We start from the raw sequence: 19,590 nt of genomic DNA on the forward strand, positions 1-19,590 counted from the left end.
AATCTAATATGCAGTCTCACAACCCATTGAATTATTTAATTTGAATTAAAAAAATGTCGTTCTTTACTTTCATTCACTAATAAAACCTTAAATTCCGCAGCTTCTCGTCTAAATTTTGAATTTTTTAATCTTAATTAAAAAACAACCAAAACAAAATCAAATATGCAGTTTTATAACCCATTGAACTTTTCAATTTTAATAAAAAAGGTCATTCCTTATTTTCAAAAACTAAAATTTCGCCAGTTCCTGTCTAAAGTGTGAATTTATTAATAATGAATTACAACAAAATTAAATATGCAGTTTTCTAGCCCATTGCGATTTGGCATAATTAAGTTAAAACTTCCAGTGGTTAAAAATCGCGCTGATTTAAAACTTTTGTTTGGCGAAAGCTCTTTAGGTTTGTTTTTCATATATTAGGTGTGCAACAAAGTTCCCGCTGATTCTAACATAACCTAAACGTCATAAACCAAGCTTAGGCATATGGTAAACAAACTGCTTCGACACATTAGTGATTTTATTTTGGTGTCATATACTTTTGGCTTTGTGAAAATGTCTAATTTTGTGCCGAATAATCGTCATTTGCGGGAAGTGTTTATTTTCCTCTTCCATTTGAAAAAAACGGCGGCTGAAGCGCATCGAGAGCTACAAACAGTTTATGGAGATGCTGCTTTAAGTGAAACAACGTTCCGTGATCTGTTCCGTCGCTTCAAAAACGGTGATTTTAATGTTGACGACCGTCCGCGTGAAGGAAGGCAAAAAACCTTCGAAGACACTGAATTGGAGGCATTGCTCAATGAGAATCTAGGTCAAACGCAAGAAGAGCTTGCTTCAGTATTAGGAGTTACCCGGTCATCCATTTCCAAGCAATTGCTTGCTTTGGGAATGATTCAGAAACAGCGGACTGAGGTTCCTTATGAGTTAAAACCAAGGGATGTGAAACGTCGTTTCCTTGCCTGTGAACAACTACTTCATTGCATCTTGACGGGTGATGAAAAATGGATTCATTACACCAATTAAAAGAGAAACAGTCATGGGGACTGCCCGGTCATGCTTCTACATCGTCGCCTCGGTCGAATATTTACGCTGCGAAGGTTATGCTATGTATTTGGTGGGACCAAGTTGGCGTTGTTTGTTATGAACTGTTAAAGTCGGGCGAAACCATCACTGGGGATCGGTATTGACTTCAATTGATGCGATTGAGCCGAGCGCTGTGCGAGAAGCGGCCGCAACACGCGTTGAGACATGAACAAGTTATTCTACAGCATGACAACGCTCGGCCTCACGTTGCCAAACCTGTTAAAATCTACCTGGAAACACTGAAATGGAAATCCTACCCCACTCGCCATATTCTCCAGATATTGCGCCGCCCGATTATCATCTATTCCCATCGATGGCACATGGTCTAGCTGACCAGAAGTTCAGTTCGTATGAAGACATCAGAACATCTTGATCCGTGGATAACCTCAAAAGATGAACAGTTTTAGCGCGACGGTATACGCGATGTACCAGAAAGATGGGAAAAATTGTAGCCAGCGATGGGCAAAACTTTCAATGACTCACTTGTAACCATTTTTTCAGAAAAAAGTTGTATTTTCATCAAAAAAACAGCGAGAACTTAGTTGCCCACCTAATATTTTGCGTGAGAATCCCGAAATGTCGGGTTCTTATTAAAAATGTGCCGGGAATAATATATCCCAAGACCATACTTAAAATTACCGAAGACTACATAAAAAATATTCTGAAACTACATACAAAACATTCCGAGACTGCCTTAAAAATATCCCGAAACTACATTAAAATAATCCCGGTACTACTATCTAGGACTATGAATAAGTTCGTGCGGTTTTACAACAGATGGCGTAACTTGATTATTATTCCATCGATCCACATTTCCAAACATTCATTGGAGAGCTACTGTCGTAAGGCACAAACGTCAGTATAAGTTTTTTATTTGAAGCGTAAACAACAATATTTTTACCACACTTGAAAATGTCGAATTTCGTGCCAAATAATGTGTTTTTGCGGGGAATTCTTCTTCATTATTTTAATATGAAGAAAAAAGCAGCCGAAAGTCATCGTATCTTGGTGGAAGTTTATGGTGAGCATGCTCTATCTGAGCGAACGTGCCAGAAGTGGTTTGCACGCTTTAAAAGTGGTGATTTTGGCTTGGAAGACGAAGAACGCGAGGGTGCGCCGCCAAAGTTCATGGATACCGAATTGGAGGAACTGCTCGATCAAGATCCGGCTCAAACGCAAGAAGAGGTTGCAAAAACTTTGGGAGTTGATCAATCAACCATTTCCAAACGTTTAAAAGCCATGGGAATGATCCGAAAGGTAGGCCATTGGGTGCCGTATGAATTGAAGCCAAGAGACGTTGAACGCCGTTTTATGGCATGCGAACAACTGCTTCAACGGCACAAAAGAAAGGGTTTTTTGCATCGAATTGTGACTGGCGATGAAAAGTGGGTCCATTACGACAATCCAAAACGTCGGGCAACGTATGGATACCCTGGCCATGCTTCAACATCGACGTCGGCGCAGAATATTCATGGCCTGAAGGTTATGCTGTGTATCTGGTGGGACCAGCTGGGTGTTGTGTATTATGAGCTACTGAAACCGAATGAAACGATTACGGGGGATGTCTACCGACGACAATTGATGCGTTTGAGCCGAGCACTGCGAGAAAAACGGCCGCAATACGCCGATAGACACGACAAAGTTATTTTGCAACATGACAATGCTCGGCCACATGTTGCACAAGTGGTCAAAACATACTTAGAAACGCTCAAATGGGATGTCCTACCCCACCCGCCGTATAGTCCAGACCTTGCGCCATCCGATTACTATCTCTTCCGATCGATGCAACATGGCCTGGCTGACCAGCACTTCCGTAATTACGATGAAGTCAAAAAATGGATCGATTCGTGGATTGCGGCAAAACCGACCGAATTTTTCACAAAGGGAATCCGTGAATTGCCAGAAAGATGGGAAAAAGTAGTAGTAAGCGATGGACAATATTTTGAATATTAAATTTGTAACCATTTTACGTCAATAAAGTTTCAAATTTCGAAAAAAAACCGCACGAACTTATTCATAGTCCTATATTATTATTATAATATCCGGAAATTTCAGGCCCAACATTTATTGCTCGCATTGTCTTCAATAAATCTGGAGCTCCATGCAAGCGTTCCATTTAACGCTTAGCATGAAGTGCAAGCTGAATGTGCACGTTTTGAAGTAGAAGTCACTCATACGCCCCCTACCAGCTACGAAAAAAATATGAAAATGTATAAAAGCAAAGACCATTACTCAAAAGTTTTTAATTTGTTTAGAACCCTTTGTTGCTTTAACCCATGTTACTTTAAAATTATATATACTTTCACTGACTCACAAGCGAAACTTGATCGCAAATTCCCAAAGAATTTTACTACCATTGCGGGCACGCACGTCCAGTTGTGTTCATTAAATTTTTTATGCAACACCTCAATAGCATTTACGACCCCACAATATGTTAACACAATATAGTATGATTACCAGCAACAACAAAAATAGTGAGAGCCATATAAATTTGTAGACAAAAGGGTGTACCGCTTTGTAAGTATCAACTACGCGATAAAAGTTAAATACATAAATTTTGTTGTTGCTATTTGATAAGTTGCAGCTCACGGGGCTGTTTGCTATTGTTGGCAACACTTTTTATTATTACCGTTACTCGTTTACGGTGCGTTTACCTGTAAGGTTTTATTTACACAGGGGCGCGGCAGCTACGCCGGGGTCCTGTTAATATCAATACCACTTAAAAAATCATTAAATGTTCACTTCTACGCGTACTTTGCCTTTCCGCTTTTCGCTTTTACGCTGCTGCGTTTCTGTGCTTACACTTTCCCACATTTTTTTTTTCTTTTAATTTTTATACTTTTATTCTTATTATTTTCACTCCACCTTCGGCGCAGTTAATGTTGCAGCTGCAACTGACTTACGGACCAGCGGGCGGTCATGAGGAAATAAATTGTGAGCGTTTATTCCTTATTTAGGTGTTTTTATGATTGCTGTTGTTGCGCTGCTTTCTTCGCACTCTCGCCTGCGAGTAAACCTTAACGACTTGGACTATTTTAAATTTAAACGCAAAAAGCAAACACGCAGCATAAAAAGAGGAAAGTGAGGTGGAAAAAATGTGGCGGGATAAATTGCAGAAAAATTAAAAGCGGTCATATAAGCTGCTATGCTGAAGAGAGAGTAATGCAGGCGGCAAGGGGGTACAGAGTTTAGACCAACCGCAGAAAATATTGAATTAAAACAGCGCCATGATAAATGGTACCCTCCAAACGCGTACGCTGTTTTTTTTTTTACTTTTCTACGTTCCCTTTTTCTACTTTTTCGTAATTTTGTGTGCCTCGGATTGTTGCGCACGCAAAAATTACAGAAGAAATAATGGCGCTAAAGTTGTTCAAGAAAAATATAAATATGTGTGCGTACAGCGGTGAATGTTGTGAAGCGAAATAAAAATTGTATGTAATATAAATTTTTTGTTGCTTGCGGTTAAATGCAAAAGTAATTAAGCCTGTATGGACGAGGAGCGCACGATAAGTCCACAATTTAAGGTGCCTAGCGTTACTAATAACACTGAATGCGCGTTACTCATCCCAAGTATTAATAAAATACTTCTAGAACAAACAACAAAACTATAGAATTGAAAACCGGAAGTGCACGCAATTTGGAGCAGTCGCGCAGTAAATAACTTCCTCGTTGTGAAGGGAGATATGCTCGAAAAATTGTTTGCACAAATATGAACGGTGCTTGAAGACCTTTATTACTGTACCTCTATTTGCAGTTCGTAAAAAAGTGGGCTCTGCTACTTTATATTAAGAAGAGAGGCCTATGGAGATTATCCCCAACCGTGTCGGTAGATAAAACTCAAAAATGTCGAAAAATTAGGACTAGCCGATCGAAGAATGAAATTGTGGCAGATAGCGTAAGAACCACAAACTAGCAAACAATGAACGGAAGATATTTAAAAAAAAACTACAAAAAATGATTGTACTATGGGCACCCTGAATGCTCACACTGCTTGACAAGTTGCGATGATTGAAGAGTTTTGAAAGTGTTGTGTTAAAGTGACTAGAAAAAATTTTCAATCCCATTGGAACCAGTTACGAAACGCCTTTTTCGTAAGTTTAACACGCAGCTCACGAAGGACTCGATGCACTGAACAGAGAGGGGAAAAAGGTTACCCAGGAAAAAAGTGAAAAAGTCGGCGTCAAATATTACAGGGTTCGGCACTCGAAGTATTATCAACTTCAGACCACTTGCACAGCTTCTGCACGGGCATAAGATGTCTGTTAGTAGACTAATTGACAGCCTAGAGTATTGTTCACAAGCACCCGGAAGCATTTTGCCGAGAGTAAAGGCGAAAGACAAAAAATCAGTAATGGATTTCAAATGTAATAGTGGAAAATCACACCCAGCGATTATTCGTGAGTTCGAGTACCTTAAAGTAAATAACATTTTTGTTTACCTAACCATTACTCGTGACAATGACACTGGTAGCATTCCGAAACGTCAGGGATATGGTCATCAAAGAAGCGACTTGAGCGAAATCCCCGACGAAGTGACAATCACATGGCGAAAGAACTGAAACTATCTGACCGTAGCATTCGCAATTTTTAAACTCCCACAACGATAGGGTTTATTTGACCGATCATTCATACGAGAATTTGAGTCATCGATTGGCCACCAGGAGGCAGCACCCGCCACAGGTAATGGTTTATTCCGCTGTAACCGTAGATGGGCGCTCTCCAATCGTTTTCATCGGGCCTGGCGTCAAGGCAAATGCGAAATATTATCGGGAAAGTATTCTGGAGGTTGCTTTGAAGCCGTGGGCAGACAAATATTTCGGTGGCAGACCACGGACGTTTCGACAAGGCTCGGCAACGTCTCACGCAGCTCGAGAGAACCCAGAATAGCTAAAAAACAACGTTCCGAACTTCATGATGTCCACACAATGGCTGTCAAATTCACCAGACGTGAATCCGACGAATTATTCTCTATGGACAATTTTGGAGAGTAAAGTCCAAACTAAAAGATTCACCAGTCTCGAGGCGCTGAAAAAAACCATTGTCCGCGAGTGGGCGAAAATACCTCCAAGTCACACTCGGGCAGCTTGCGACTCGTTTCTGGATCGCCTCAAGGTCATAGTTAAGAAAAGTAATTTTCCAAACTAAATTTATGGCCTTTTAATTGGTTACTCTGCAAGTGCCGAACCCTGTTTAATTGACACTTTCTAAGATAACGACAAATTTTTATTTACTGACTGCTTGTCTAAATAAATTACATTGCATGGCAAATACTTTGCTAATTTAAGTTCTTGCTCTGGAAAGGCGTGCAATGCAAGCTGACTTGTTATCTGCTCTAGACTAACAATAACGTACAATGTAGGCCTGGTGAATTAAGTGTAAAAACATCTTGTTTTTGCTTTTCGAAGAGCAAAACGAATTCCAAATTCTACGAATTATTCATTTTGAAAATTTCGGCTGGGCATTGCAGAAGAAATTCTACAAAATATTATAATAATATCTCTCAATACCCAACAAGCGGAAGGACTGCCTTAGCTAACACACCAACGTTAGCAGACAAAACAGTGGCCTCAACGAAATGACAGGTATGCGCGAAACGGAAAAAGAACACAGTGAAGCTGTATGGGAATGTAAGAAATATTTTGCATTGTACATTCTTGGTTGTTTTAAAAAATTAATTCTTACAATTACTATAAAAAATTATTAGTTCTTTAAAATATTATTAATTTTATTTATATTCATTTAAATATTGCGACTATTTCCATTTAGGAAACACACTCTGCTAAAAGCTTTAATAGAAATTATTCCAAGCAAGAGCTCGTTAGACGATACACTCATCGGCTTTTGGAAGTTAGTATCAAGCGCAAGAGGCTAATGGCTCAGATATGTAAGACAGGCGTAGTACAGAAGACAAGTGGCCAGTTGTCTAGCGAAGTGCTGTTTCTGCAAGGTCACATGAATATCATAGAGCCTACGAGATAGAGCGCTAGGGATACTGGGTTTGCTAATCCATACTTACTAGAAATTTGTTAGTTTCTCAATAGATCAAATGTACTAACAAAAATGCCAAAATAACTGAAGCATTGTATTACTTAAATTGGCTCGATGAACTCAAGCTCAAGCAGGAACATTTTCAAGCATTGAACATCGAAGAGATTTCCGTTGCGCATACGCCCGGGCTGTTTGAAAATGTCAACCAAAATCGGAAACGTACTGCGTGATCTTCAGACCTGACTGTAAAAATAAGACCAAAGCGTTGGCTTGATAAGCTGCTACTACTTTATTAGCGTAATTACAACTGCAACATTAGCGTCCACTTGTAGGCCGCTATGTAAGCTGGATAACGCAGGAAAGCTCCTTGTGACACTGATAAATCGTAGGCTTAGAGAATCAGTAGAGAACAGTGGTGGTCTGTTTGACAGGCATAGCTAGACATAATAGCTAGCGTAGAACATACTCACGCAGGTAATCGATACCCCAAACGTTTAGCATTACTAGCCACACTGGAAATTAGAAATGCTTTAAACAGTTCAAGATGGGGCGGCATAATTGAAGCATTAAAGACAAAATTCAACATCCCAAATAATCTATTGAAGATTACTCGCACCTATCTAAGCAGTTGCGTGCTCTTATATGAAACCCGCGAAATATACAAGACGAAACAAATAGCAGTGGCTGCAGACCAAGGATCAATACTTGGACTTGAAGTTTGGAACATAAGCTGCGATGCAATTCTTCAAATAAAGATACCATCTATTTGGATATGCAGACATCATTGCAGCTGTAATAATCATCCAAAATGATGCGGAAGCCAAAAGAAAGTTAAATGAGGTAACGAGTACGGATATGCCTATGGAACTACAAATTAAAACCGACCACGATTCAAATAGGAATAGTCCTTCTAACCAACAGACGTATTCCATTACAAATTGATATGCAAGTACTTGGTGCCACTTTATCAACAAAAAGAGTGGCTAAATATTTAGAAATTCAACTAGGCTCAAGACAAACTTACTGGGCACAACTCGATTTTCTATTCGGTTGCGAAATATGGCAGATGCGCTAAGAGTGATATGCCGGCGCTCTCGGGCTTCTTCAGACAGAACAGTATCAGAAGCAGCGGTTTTAGTTATCAGCGGAACCATCCCTACAGATCTAGCAAAAGAGAGCAAGCGAATATGTGAGGCAAAAATCTCAGGAATTCCAGGATCATGCTACCCTGGCATTAGAATTCAAATGTTCAAACTTTGGTAGGCGAGATGGAACTCTGAACGGTACGATAGATGAACAGCAAGACTAATATCCGATTTAAAAAAGTGGGTAAAAAGAGAGCACGGGGAAATTAGCTATTAACTCACACAGTTTTCGTCCGGACACGGGTTCTTTCGCTAGTACTTGTGGGGAAGGGGAATGGTGAATCTACCAAAATGCATTTATTTAGGTATTGAGTACGGTAACGCGGAGCTTATCTCCTTCAAATGCAAGAAGTGGTACACAGATAGAACAGCTATTCAACGAACTGTTGGTGTATGTACACCTGAAAAAATAATCGAGGAAATGATGATTGGCCGTTGCAAATTTTGTTCAGGATATTATCCGAAAAAGAAGCGAAGAGCATTAACTGTATGTTTTTCAAAACAGGTGACCCTAGACGCGGGGTATATAAGCGAATGTGTCCTACTGAAGTCGCCATCTTGGAGCTCTACCTCGAAGCAATGTGGAAGCAGTCCTGGGGTTGAAAATCAAGAGTCCAAGAGAGGAGGAAGCATGCTTTTAGTGGAGCCAATTACGTTTACCATATGGTGTGAAGGCATTTTTCTGTTTCTTACATTTATGTAAAGTGTTACTGGTTCGAAGATTTTCGAGCGACAGATAAGTGAAGGAGGCCGTAGAAAACCATTAAAAAAAAATCTGTAAACTTATTTTTAAACGCATATTCATATTTAAAAATATAAAATAAGAAATCAAACTTTTCATTCATGAAGTAATTTAGGCCGCAAGCTTATCAGCCATACCTCGTACAAAGGTATAAAAATGGGCGGTAGCCGAATTGTTTTGAAGCGATGGCGCTCTTGAGAAAGTTGCTATGACTATTTAGCGGCTGAATTATATTTTTATTTATTTTATTTTTAAGTACTTTTAAAAGACGATGAGTAATATAAAAATTTCGTTTTTCATGTTAATATTTTTAACTGCAATTAATAAGTGTACATACGCACCCACTGACCACATAAAAAGGAAAGGCAAAGATATTTGACCACTACGTAGAGCTGAAACCAAACATATTAAATTTGATACACAAAAATATATCTGTTTTTGTTTTTTTAAGTAATTTGTTTTGAGTATTATAACAGATTTAATTTTTTTTCTTCAATTAGGTAAATACGAACATAGGGTAATTTCGAATAAACGCTCCTATGAGCAGTGTGGGAACCAAAAAGTATTCAAATGTATAGGGTTACCCATATTCGACGGACCCGACGGATTTCAATGGCATTTTGTGCCCATTCCAATCGACGAGGCTTGTCCGCAGGCAACAATCTTTGCGTCAATTGAATCTTATACGGGAATAAATGCAAGTCAATGCGGATAATTCGTTGTAAAGTGGTCCGAACAATGCCCAACTGCTGAGAGCGGCGATTTGGGGATGTCCTTGGCGACGCCTTGGTCGGTCTTGATTTGGCCTCTTTGGATTAGAAAGAGCATCACCAGTCGAAAACCTTTCGTACAAACGTTGAATGGTGTTCTTAGAAGGCGCACTTTTCACATTGTTTAATTTTTTATACGCACGTTGAGTTTTCACAATTGATTTCTTTTGTTGAATGTAAATTTCAACAATTTGGGAGGGCTCGCGTGGCGTGTACTGTTCCATGATGAAAATCTGCTAGACGCGGTATGTCATTAAGCGATCTGACGTCTCTGTCAAAAGATACAGGGTTGCCAGATGGGTCCGTCGAATATTGGCAACCCTGTAATGGCACATCCCTGCACTAATAACAATCAGCTATGTTCCGCCAGTTTGACAACACTAATTACGCTATTCCACTTATTATCAAAGTTCATATCTACGGAAAGTAAAATTCAATTCGGTTGTCTGTACAATTTTGTGACTGCGTCATCACAGGAAATTCAAGCAAGATGATGTTCTCAACCATCTGTCATTGAGTTATTAATACCTTATCAAGGTTTCGATCAATTTAGGCAGATATCGATCTCACTGGTGATTATGAACATTTGTTTCAGAGCATTTCTTGAGGGACATGTGAGCCACATGAGTACTCGAGTCATTGAGCAAGCAACCTTGAACAATGTGGAGTTCCTTAAATTTCCTACCTTTTCCTTCCCACCTTACCGATGAACTCGTGGTGGTGTGTGGGTGGCGCAATGAGGACAGAGTGGGACAAACTCTTGGTAAAACGAAAATGGGATGGGAGTCTTCTCTTTTGAAAAAAAAATGTTCAGCAGTACTGGGACAGGTTTGGAAAGTGGGCAACATTGTTCAAGGCTTGAAGTCAACTGGTCTCTTTCCAGTTGATGAAAGTAAGATGCTCGAACATCTCTTTGGTTCATATGACTTGGCTCAGTACAAACAACACCATGCAACAAAAAACTCAAGCATAAACACACAATGAATGATGATAATGAAATAAAAACGATGAGGCTTCTCCATCCTTCAGTAAGCAAAGAATTATTGTAGCCTACCAAGAGAAATAATTTCCTCAGAAGATTCTGCTAAGGTTCCATTGGATTTGAGTGTTGAACGACCCAACCCAGGTGAAGGTATATCTGAACGTGGAATGAAGAGTGTGCATCAAAAGAAAACTGAATTAATTTTTGTGAAAGGGGATGAATTTGGATTAACCAAAAGCCAAGTAAAGTTGATTCTGCTCCAAAAGTGGTTAAGTTGGCGAGAAGAGATTTCATCGTCAAGCTTTTAGACACCAGTATAGAACCATAAGCAGTTTTTCCGACAGATGTATTGCCAACCCAGGCACGTCTAGCTGGAATTCTAGTGCTAAATAACCTACTAAAAATAGTTCAGTCAAGCAATAGTTAACAAGATTGCACTGTTAGATCAAGACCAAGTATAATGGCCAAGTACCTAAAACCTAAATCGCGTCTTTGATTAGTTGTGCAAGCCGAGCAGCAGCGTGACCAACCAAAATGAAAAGAGTACTCAGAGCGTCAGAGCGCCGGTGTAGTTCTAAGAGCGCCGCTGATACATATAAGTGCCATGCGTTGAATTTTCTGAAATCTATTTCTAATCATAGTGTCTGAAGTTATTTATACCTGAATCTCATGATGCATGCAATCAGTCAGATAACCACTGAAAATGCATCTCGACAAGATACTAAGCAGCGGGAGGCGCGGGAAATCATCAGTGGTTTCGCGGTAAAAACTCTCCGGATGAAAAAGCGGGACTTGGACTTAGGCACACAAGCATAGAGCTGAAGTACTGTGAAAGTGGTTCCAGGATGAGCGAGGAAGGTACCTGGGCATTATGATCGATGCCCGACTAAATTTCAAAGAGCACATTGAAAAGGCATCTATGGTGACCGCGGCACTGACACGGATTATGGCCAACATTGGTAGTCCCACTCGGAGCAGCGCTCTTGGCTAGAGTTAGCCAGTCTACACTCATTTATGCAGCACCCATATGGGGGAAAGCTCTGATACAGAAAACATGCACGAAGAAGACGGAAATAGTTTTACGACTAAGCGCCCTCAGAGTTGCCTGTGATGTCAGGGCAGTATCGTATGAGGCAGTGTATGTCATATCGGTTATCATGTCACCGGATATAAAGGCCTCCGAATTGGGAAGAATGTACGACAAAGTCAAAAGCCTAAACATGAGACTAACGGCGGACGAGCGCAAGGAGGAAAGACAGAGGGGTATGAATGAGTAGCAAAATAGCGGGAGCATAAACTCATCAGAAGCGTACAGCCACGGATTGAGAGAAGACATGGTGATACGGATTACTACCTGACATAATTGCTGACGGGATATGGCTGCTACAGAGAGTATCTTCAAAGACTCGGGCACGACGACTCAGCACACGGTTCATTCTTTTTTATATCGAATTTTCTTCTCCTGCTCGAGATATGTATCTGAAAGAACGTCAGGAGCTGCGGAAAAAAGTGGAGTGAAGAGAAGAGACAAGCAAATGATGCAGAGTAGTACGCTTCTGTCTATGAAGAGCCATACTGGCCAGCTTCGCCGTACGAAGCAATGCTTTATCGGCGGTATCGCAGGGCAAAATTAAAGCTACAGAGGTCGGAGTTAAGTATTTAGGACGTAGGTGTTCTGTTTCGCAAGTCTAGTTTAGTAAGATAAAACTGGCTATGCGTGGTCCCAAATGAGGTGTACCTTTAGCGAGCGGCATGAATCGTGCAAGCTGTATATGGTGACGGTATCCATGTAAGATTAGGACAAAAAATCTCTTCTTCAGCAAAAAACAATAAAAGAAAAACGCAAAAACGTCATAAATATTATATTCCACAGGATGGCAATAGAAGACATGTAGTGATATATCGAATTCGAATACTTTTTTAAAAATTCCCTCGACAAATCCATATAAAATTTTTTTTATTATACAATTTTTTGTAGGAGAAAGGATTATACGAAGTGCTGTGAAAGCGCTCTCAATGCTCCGCTGCGTCACTGTTGGTGCAAGCCATACGAGTTGCTATGAAAATAATAAAGCTCCTAAGGCAATGCGTTGGATGCAATAACTCGAAGCTGCTCAACAGCCACATAGTTACGTGGGAAGCATAGTTAACAGTGGCAGCCTTCCAGCAGCTTAGCATTGAAACCATGGCTTCGAACCAACTCGGCTTCGGCTTTTGCTTTTGCTTAGTCAATACTTTTGTTGCTAGCGCATGCACTGTTGTTGGTGGGTTGGTCGCAAAATATCAGTAATAATAATTTGAAATTCTTGCCGTACACTTATGGCTGCACGCTAATTTTAGTCTGCTTGACTGGAGGCATATGCAAGTATGTATGAGTGCATGCACACAAATGCGTATGTGTATGTGTGGATGGTGGTGCTTCTAGTGCCATATTACCTTGTCATTATTACCTCAACCCTTTCGTTTCTTAGCAGCCATATAATCATCATCCGCATTATCAACTTTTTACGTGCTGCTTGTTATGTACTTGCGAGTCGAGAGCTCGTCTTTGCGGAATATAAAAATGCATTGGTTTTTGTGTAATACAGGTAAGAAGCGTAAATGACACATACGAACACACGAGCAATTGCGGCACCTTGTACGTGCATGTTAGCCAGTCTATTCACGTGAGCGAATGTATTCCTGTTAAACGTTGTATGTAAGTGCCAAAGTGTTGTCATAATAATCAACAACTTTGTTAAAACCACCAACAAACAACAGCCATCAACAGTTAACCTGAACAATAACAATGCGTGTCGAGCGAAAACTAGCAACGTCCAAAGGCAATAGCCACAAGACCAGCTATGCTCGTACATATTTAAAACAACAATAGCCGCATTGGTAGCTTTCTGCTTGCATGAGTTGTAGTAAGGCATCAGGTATCAGATTTTCCATCAAAAACACGTACACGTATGCGTTCCATACCTGCATGTATGTGTGTGGTTATGACACGAATTGGTTAGGCGAACTGCTTATTACTACTGGTTAGCTTCTTTAACATTTTTGGTTAGTTGGCTAACTCAAATTCCGTTCACTATTCCAATATCGATGCGGCGGTATGGCTCAACTTTTTCTGTTCCGAAATTCGTGTCATGGCACATTGTTATATCAGCCACCGTCCGCTCCTTCTGACATTCAAATATACCCTTTTTTCACCCATTTTTATTTTCTACTTAACCACCTCCCACTTCCACTGCCTACTTTTCCGTTCGTGTCCGTAACACGTAATTTCCATAATTAGCAGTTGGTTTCTGCATTTTTTCACTCTCTACTTGTTGGCGTGATTCCAACCGTCTTACACCACCACACGCCGTCTAGCTACCACTTTTTTGTTCCCTTTGTTTCATTTCCCGTTGCTTGATTTGGTGTTTGATACACCAAAGGTTTTCCTTTCAGTTTTGCTTTTATTATCATTTGTTGGTGTTGTTTGTTTTGTTTGGTGATTAGTGTATTTGATATGTAATTTTATTCAGCCGTTTTTCGCAAAGTTGATATTAATTTCATTCACACAACGCACGCAACATTGAAGCCCTACATAGCTGTCACGAAATTGTGAGTAGAGAGTTAAAGTTACTTTAATAAGATCGATGCTTTTAGTTGAAAACAAGTTAAATTTTCGGCTGGCGCAATCGATTGAAGAAATCAATCTGATCACAGCGCTTCAAACAGGTTTTCGGCAAAAATACGTTTGACAATATTTTTAGTCTTGTTCACTCTAGTAGTGAACCTAAAATTTAACGAGAAGCAGAAGGTGGTATGCTTTTTTTTGATTTTAAAGCTGATTTTGAAAAAGTACACAGAAAAATTCTCATTTACAAACTACGACGTGTGGGGATATCTTTCAAATTAGTTAATTTCAATGAACAAGTATCTAGAGACACATCCATAACATGGACAGGTAAAGATTATTCAGATGATTTTAAAACGTTCTCTGGGGTAAGCCCAGGATGTCTGACGTCGCCTTTACTTTTTGCGCTGTGCTTAAATGACTTGCATGAAGATTTGGGTGGTGGTTGGAATGTTGACAATCCAAGTAAAAGGCTTCTTCCCTATGACGATGATATGAAATAAAGGCACTTAAAAAAATTATAGATAATCTAGAGGCTTACTGTGAAAAATGGAACATTGAGGTTAATCTAGCCAAATTGGCAATAATGATTTTTTGTCGAACTGTCGTAAAAAGAAAAATGACAACATAAACGAGAGAATATTTTTATTACAGACATGTACTGCTACTTGGGAGGTTTCTTACACCAAAAATGGTTTTCCAAAAACACCTCGAAAAAGGATTGACGCCACAATGCCAAGTTCAAACGCGAACAACTTTTTGGAAAAGAAGGAAATAAAATTAGGTCTAAAATGGAAACTGCTCCAAGTCCAACCAATTAATCTGTCGAGCTGTCCGAAGTTATGCTGCGCAGATATGGCGATAGTGCACGTTTGAGAATGTTAACAAATTACACCGGCAGTTCCACAGAAAATTTTGAAGCTCCCAATCTGTGCGCAAACTTATGCTATTTACTTTGAAACAGGTATCTAGTCTGGTGACGTTTACATGTTTACATTACACTTAAATTATATCCAAAACACAATATTTGCATATGAATCCTTGAGACTCACACGCCTCCTAGAAATATACTTTTAGAAAGAAATTAATTCTGGTCTAAGGTTTCAAGTCAAATAGGATTGGCTTGCAATTCGAAATGGGAAAAATGGTGTTGGAAAAAAGCAAGTGGGAGGAGAAAGCGAAATATTTCTAAATTGTATTAACACCACTAGCAGGCAAAAAACTTAGAAAAGAACACCAAAAGATACGGACAGAATATTTAAACAAATGGACCATAGTGTAGGTCAAAGTTATTTTAAGGATGACATAGAAAAATGCCATAAGTATTTTCATTATACTTAATGGTCTTTGCAATAAAAACTGCTCTGTATATAACTTGAATGAGAAGAAAGTAATCCAATATTTTCTTGGATGATGCCCAATAGTAAAACTGTACTTTCTGCAGAAAGATCGTACTAGTACTAGGGAGGAGACCGGCTTAGGGGACCGACACTTTGGTGTTCTTCGTGAATTTTTTGAGCAAGGACGGAATAATCAGAACTTGTTAAAACTCGGTGGGTGTTTTACTCATATTTTTAAGTACACTTTAAAATTCTTTCAAGCGATTTTCGCCGGAAATAGTGGCTTTAAGCGTGTTATCCATGGACGATCGTCATCCGAGTACCTTGCTGGTTGGCATTCCTTAAGTTGCAATTTTTCTCCGTAATCAACAATATCTCCATAATCAACAACAAGAATATCGACCTAATTTTGATAAAATAATATTGAAAATTGCATATCTTTGAGGCGCTTGAACACAATGTAATTTTTTCATACCTTATTTTTTCATCTATTTTGTTTAAAAAAATATTTTTAATGATAATATAATCCCAGAATTAGGTTCATATGAAAAAGGATTGAATAAAGAATACTCCGAAAAAAATTTATAACGATTGGTCAATAATTTTTTGACCTAGAGTGCCCACCAGTTGAAAAAAAGTAGTTTCGAGAAAAACGTCGTTCTAACTAACGCGCACTACGGTGCGGAACCGACGGGCAGTCACTGAAGTGCTCATAGAATAGGGAATAATGCGAATTTCGCTTTAAAATTTTTACCACTTATTACTGAGTAGTTAAACTAACGACTAATGCAATAAAAATAGTCGATTTTGTGATAAGTCTAAACTGGTTTCCCCCCTTAAAGTACAGACAATTTATTATAGATTATTAGTGTTGTATATAATCAAATACCTGTTTTTTCCGGCAGACGAAGTAAAAAGTATTGTAAATAGTTTTGTGAAGTTTTTTGTGAAAAATTAATCAATCTATCTATCTATCTAATTAAAAAAGTTATCGACCAGCCGTATACATTTTACTAGGATATCTGTTTTGACAAAGTGACGTAGCCGAATTGATATGGTATTACTTTTACCTATACCTTTCCATGGAAATATTTATTTTTTCGAGCAGTATAGATACTTGTATTTGCTAACTATACCTTGCTGAGAATAATTCTTTACAAATATAATAAATTATTTGTAGAGATTAATCGATGACATATTAGTATCGATGCTTTTGCTTAGCTATTTTTTTTTTTTAATTATCGAAACCCATCACCTGGTATAATTATTTCTATTAGGGGATTCATGAATCCAGAGTGTTTCTCTGAACCCGAATTACTCAATAAATTTTTTATTTGTCTTAACATTGAGTTTTATTCCCTCCTATAGTAGAAAATATGCTTCCTACTTGTTTATTCCGCTTATGTATGTGACCCCAAGTTCAGCGGTTTCATATTCCTTCCTACAGAATCTGCAGATTTTATTGGCGTATATTCCCAAGCTGTGGGACAAAAAACCATGAGGACACAGTGCAAACCTCAAATCTATCAATTTATATTCCCGGGTTAGTGAGATGATGATTGTTTATTATTTCATTGTTTTATGTAATTTAACGCTAAAGTAATCCTCCTATCAGAAAATACTATAAATTTTGCGATTGGCCCCTAATGTCAGTTCTGTTTTGACATTTGTGTAGTAAACACATGCGAAATACACGTTAATAAACAATGTTGCGCTACACTGCTCCAGAACGCGGCATATTGCTGATTATTTATTTGACCAATAATCGGTCGGTGACTTTAGAACAACGTGAGTTTCGTCGCAGATTTCCTGGCCGTCCAACGCCTACTGGTGAAACACTGCGACGTTTAGCCGCTCGCCTCGAAGAGACTGGCACAACACGAGAAGCTGCCAGGCGTGGCAGACCCCGGAGTAGCCGTTCTGCAGAGAATATTGCTGCTGTAGCCGAGGATGTCATGGAAGCGCCGTCGACATCGACCAGACGACGTGCCACGCAAATGGGTATCAGTCGACGGTCTTTACATCGAATTTTGGTACAAGGTTTGAAGATGTTTCCGTACAAAGTCCAGACGGTGCATCAGCTGTTAGCTGCTGACCGCCAATCGCGTCTAACATACGCTCAAGCCATCCTTAATCACCACCAAGAGGAAGGTGATTTTTCATCAAAAATAATCATGAGTGATGAGGCCCATTTCCATCTTAGCGGGTACGTAAATAAGCAAAATGTATGCTTCTGGGGCACTGAAAATCCGCGTGTAACCCACGAAGAATCATTACACCCGCTCAAAGTCACTGTATGGTGTGCTGTTTTCGGAGGAGGAGTCGTCGGACCTTTTTTCTTCGAAGACGTCGCTTGCCAAACGGTTACTGTGAATGGTGAGCGCTACAGAGCAATGATCAACGAGTTCTTTTTACCGCAACTTGATGAATTGGGATTGGAAAACATGTGGTTCCAACAGGGCGGTACAACGGCACACACTGCACGTGCCACAACCGATATACTGAAGGATGCATTACCCGGGCGCCTAATCTCCCGTTTTGGCGATTTGCACTGGCTAGCAAGATCGCCTGATTTGACCGCTCCAGACTTCTTTTTGTGGGGGCTTTTGAAGTCGCGGGTTTATGTCAACAAGCCTCAGCCTCTTGCAGCTCTTAAAGACAATATCCGTCAAGAATGTGAGGACCTATCGCCGGAAGTTTTGGCCAAAGTGATGGAAAATGCAACTGTGGCGACGGCCATTTATATGACATCATATTCTCGACTTGATGTAAAAAAAATTAAAAGACCAAATAAAACTAATCCACAAGAAGAATCAAAGTTTTTCTTTTTTTTTTTTAAATTACGGCCAAAAAACATCGCTATGTACTATTATATCCAACCCAAACTATGAGGGAGCACAATCAGCACCTCCAACGAAACTGTGCCTCAACTTTCTTATAAAAATCGTATTTGCTAAATATTTTTTCTACTTTAATAAACGAAATATTTATACTAACTTTTCAATTCATCAAAGATAAACATTTGGCAAATGGTTTGCAAACTATCATAACCAAAAGAACTTAGCCATTGGGCCCCCATTTTCTGTTACCTCTCAGAACAAAGTTATGTTATCCTAACAATTATCACTTTTATAGCTAATCAAAGTGAAACAAACCACTGTGCGAGTACTCTACGCACACAGTGACCACTTAAAATTTATAATGTTTACCCATTTTTGAGAGCTGAATCGCTCACTTGTACCCATTATCGTAATTATGTATGCCGAGTTTGTTGGTATGCACATTCTCGTAAATATTTTTAAGAACATATGTATATGCACTTGGATATATGCAAACTCTCAGGCGTAATTTCAATAATTACTGGGCTTCGTTTCTTTTCACGTTTTCGTTGATACTCATTTTATTTTGCTTTCAAGCAATAATAATAATTAAATTAAGCAATACAGAAGTATGCATGGAATGTACAGCAATGTCTATGGGTTCCGATAAAGAGCAAAGTTGTTAATGTAATGTGAAAGTCGTAGGCTTTAATGAACATTGATAGCGCTAGTTCTCCTCACCATCCTCCTTGGCGCTTGCAAATTTCATTACTTTTAAGAATTGAGCGAATGAAATGAAACTCAGTAATTATGAATGGCTTTGGTGGACTAAATTAAGATCTGGAGTCAAAAGCTTTCGATGCAAGTCTGAGTTACGAGAGATTTTCTGAAAAAACAAAAAATTAACTGCAGCTTTACATGCAACTGCAGCCAGCGCTTGTTTACGTAAACGCAGTGTAGGGCGAAATCGAGTTCAGTAATTAACAATAGCATTAGCGAGACACAAACCCTTTCCCGATTTATGGATATTACAAGTAATGTATACAGCTATTACTTAGCGGACTTTTCTTTTTTGTCCTTGTACATTGATGCTATTGCTTATTTATTATATACTAGCAACC

Source organism: Anastrepha ludens, chromosome 2, assembly GCF_028408465.1.
Source record: "Anastrepha ludens isolate Willacy chromosome 2, idAnaLude1.1, whole genome shotgun sequence".
In the NCBI taxonomy this organism is placed as follows: domain Eukaryota; kingdom Metazoa; phylum Arthropoda; class Insecta; order Diptera; family Tephritidae; genus Anastrepha; species Anastrepha ludens.